A 4,439-nucleotide genomic window follows, 5' to 3' on the forward strand; every position below is an offset into this window, starting at 1 on the left:
TTACCGGGTATTCGATGGAAAAAATAAAATGAGATGATTTGGATATTATCGGAGAAATCCTCTTTTTGGTTGAATGGTCTAACCCCAGTATGGTCCCCCTTGATTTGGAAATTCTCGGAGCCCTCCTTTATTTACTTACTAAATGACGTCACAAACTGTTATTTTGCCGGTGCTTGTTGTCTAACAATTCAATTCAATTCTTTATTTACAGTAACCTAATAAGTAATTTTAAGTTTCAAATAGGATGGAAAGTACATTCAGACAATCTGTTGGTTCAGAGAGACCGTTATTCGTTTCGAAGCTGTCAGTTGCCGAATCTGAATGAAGATGAATTTTTTTCGACGAAATCGGCGGAAAATATATAATAATAATAATCAACAGAATTTCAAGAGGGTTTTCGACGAAAGTCAGAAAACCCTAATGATGATGATAATAAGTGTCTTATATAGCACTAAATCAAGCCAGGCTGCTCTGAGCGCTTTACACTACGGCAATGTACGGGGTTCGAACCCACGACCTGGCTTCCCAGAGCCGAACGCTCTAACCTTTCGGCCACACCGCTCTAAGGCTTCCCGTATGATGGGATTAAGATTACGATAGTTGACGCGATCATCTTTGTGGATATTCGGATCGTAAATGTGGAATTGTTTCTATAGAGAAGACTTCCATTTTGATAGGATATACACCAGCTCTGTGAGGCTATTGCGATTCTTTTTTTTATGCTGGCCTCAATAACTGACGAAACCATTCAGATCATCACCGCAACACCCCGTAAACCGGAAGTCGACGGTGAAGCTGAAAAAAATAATGGCTGCATCAAATTGCGATTTCATTTTATCTATTTTTGTTGGCCCTTCATCGACGCTACCGCGCCAGCATTTTATTCGAATTTCATTAATTGACAATTCGATCAATTTAGTAATTTGAGTGCCATTATAAAGCTATATTTCTACATATATATGTGTTAACGTTGTGACGATATATGCTGACACTGAGGAGCATAGGAAATGTTTTAATAATTCAAGCCGTCATTTCGGCTGATTCTCTAATTCGCGATCGATATTCCTATCTCCCCGTACAATACAAGTAGAAGAGTTCATATGAAATAGACAAATGAAATTACGCACTCGATACCAATTTACTCATGAGGTGCACGTGATGATAAATACTTTGCCCAGTAAATTATTGTCTTCGAAATCTCAAAATACGTATTAGAATTAAGAATGAAATATGTGTGTATTTTGTGAAATGTATCTGATTTGCGTGTAACATTTCACTCGGGTTGAATTAACGACGATCACTCGTGGAGACTTTACCGCAATCTTTACTAGTCATTTCAATTGATCTTCAAGTCTACATCATTAAGCAATGCGACAATTTGCAGCCAATCTCAAACTTTATAGTCTCGGCACAAATTGTCGAACACGTAAATCAGACACATCTCAATGGCGGACAGTTAACGTCGGTGGCTACGCGCTTGACGCATCTATCAGCATTTCTTATTCAAACAATTTTGCAATAAACGGCTTAATAAAACGATGCCGAGGGCTCTTCGAAACTGGAAATTGACTCGACCGGTAATCAAATTAACGATTCCTAAAACAGGTGAAAGAATGTTCCGTATGCAGCGGCTTTATTTGTATTGGGTGCGTACATGACCTTGACCTAAAGTAAGGTTAGGGGCTGTTCAAAAAACGTTATTTGTAAATCCTGATACCCCTCCCCCTTGTAACAAGCTGTAACAAATTTGGCAGACCTATATGATATTACGTAACAAATGTTAACCCCCCCCCCCCCCCCAATGTTACCCCCCCCCAATAATTGACGAACAGAGTGTTTACTTAGCGAGTGTTAGTTCGTAAAAGCCACAGAGTTGGCTATTACAGTCTACTGAGTTGGCTATAACCAAAAATCCATAAAGACTAGTCTTCATGAATTTTTGCTATCACTTTTTTTCATTATTTCAATGAAAATAATATTATTTATTTATTTATTTATTTCCTGAATAATTTACATCAATGAATAAATACCAGACAAAATTACAATAGATGATTTATTTGGTTCATACAAAATATATATAAACTGATGTAAAATAACAGCAGGGCAACCAGAGGAAAGCAGAGCTTGTAATACCAGGCACCCCAAAAGGAACAAATAGAGATGAAATACGCACGATACACACAAACACACACACACGCACGCACACTCGCAAGCAAGCAGCACACACGCACACACCAAAACACCCACCACATATAAGAAAAACCACACACATATATTCACACACATTTACAAGTAGACACACACACAAAAATGTATACATATAAATACATAAAGTTATACCTTGGAGTTTATTCCAAGGTTATACATACATCATATGAGCATAAGTAAGTACCATTTGAGAAGGTCATTGCACCTTATACATAATTATCATTATTATTATTTTCATGAATAAACTGTAACGATTAATAATGAGAAAGTAAAAGGTTTTTTGTTCGATTTTTGAAACTTTCAATAGAAGGGGAGTTTTTAATTGAATCATCCATAATATTCCAAATATTTGGACCGTTGACTTTTATTGAAAAACCTTTTAGATTTGATTTGAATGAGTCAGGGCGGATGTTGTTGCTGTTTCTAGTGTTGTATCCAACGTCATTCGTCTTAAAAAAATTATTGAACATCTCAGGTAACTTGTTATTGACATATAGATACATGAATTGTCCAATTTGAAAATTGTTTATATCTGCCAATTTAAGAATTTTTGCAGACTTGAATAATGGTGAGGTATGGGCTCTAAAATCGGTTTTAAAGATAATGCGGACCGCTTTCTTCTGGAGAAGTTCCAGCTTTCTTAAGTTTGAAGGATAAGTATTACCCCATACAATATTACAATAGGTGAGATGGCAATAAATGAAAGAATAATACAACTGCAGTAAAGTTGTTTTTGACAAAATTCCATAAAGTCTACCCATTATACCAATGAACCGTGATAGTTTAGTACAGATGCTATTAATGTGTGACTTCCAAGTAAGCTGGTCGTCAACTTGAACGCCTAGAAATTTTGTTGTCGAGACTTGTGATATAGACATATTGTTGATTTTGATAGAAATTGAGTGTTTATGTTTAGCACGACTGAAAAACATGAAATGAGTCTTTTTCAAATTCAACTTGCATTAGGCCCTTCACAGGCCGACCTGTAACTTTCGATTCTTGAGGAATTATGTTTATGTTATGTTTAAGGTTTTATAGTTCCAGTTAAATAAAGCATTATTATCAGAAAATGGTCCAACTTCACCCCTGTCCTGGTTTTACTCCAAAAATGTCGCTCCAGATTTTTCATTTTCTACTGAGAATTTAAACATTTCGTTATGTTACAGATATTGAGACACCCCCTCGACCTGTAACAATCTGTAACACCCTTTTTGACGTCCACCCACCCTTACACGCGTTACATAACCTTTGAACAACCCGCACGAAAATGCCCTCCCTGGCCACGTCATGTTCAAACACAGCTAGTGTGCTGTTCAGTATTACTTTTCCTCTAGTATCAATGACAAATTTTATGGTTCGTACACCGCAGAATGGAATTGACATCATTAACGGACCGCCTCGCTAATTAGTTCTTTTATGCCCGGCGTGGAAATTGGACTTTTATCATTGATTAATTCCCAGCGATAGTTGATAAAAAATCGTTCGATTACACAACGCATGGGCATTCACTGAAACGAAACGACGGAAAATCATATATGTATATATATATTAGGATTTACTGATTTCGTTGTAGAATTGCAACGTCAATTTTTGCGTAGAGTTTCGTCGAGATGAACATAAAAAAAGAAAAAACTTTCGAAATCATATTCGAAAGAACCGAGAACCTTTTGATTTTTGCTGTGAGCCTTAAGTATAGAATGATATGTCTGCTTCATATCTACCTCCTATTGAAATGTGAGGAGAATATCTTGAAAATCAACGAGTTCATTCAGCGAATATTTTCAACGGGAAAAGCAATTTTCTATAATTGTCAATAAAATGTTGAACCTTTCTTTGCTAAGAAATCTGCAATATCTGCGAATTCCTTTCTTTGGTGAAACCTTGATTTTGGATTCAATCTATGGTGCATCAGTTAGAATTTCTGCACCGAAAAAGTTATGATTTTTTGGGTCAGTGCGCCCAATCGTAAGTCGTCGCTAAGCAACGGAAACTCCTCTGAAACATCTCACACTCCAAGGTCATATTCACCGGTCAAGGTCCCTTCATAATATTCATATTTTTCCGATGCTTGCATAAACTAAATAGATTCGTCAGATTTGTCAAAGCGTTCTCCTCTAGCACCGATGGCCGATCATTGCACGAGTTGCATTTCCTATAACAAATTGACTCTCATCTATCATAACATTAAAATAATTGCCTGCAGAACTTTACGAAGACAAGGTTGCGCCTGC

The sequence above is a fragment of the Tubulanus polymorphus genome, chromosome 5 (assembly GCF_964204645.1).
Source record: "Tubulanus polymorphus chromosome 5, tnTubPoly1.2, whole genome shotgun sequence".
NCBI lineage: Eukaryota > Metazoa > Nemertea > Palaeonemertea > Tubulaniformes > Tubulanidae > Tubulanus > Tubulanus polymorphus.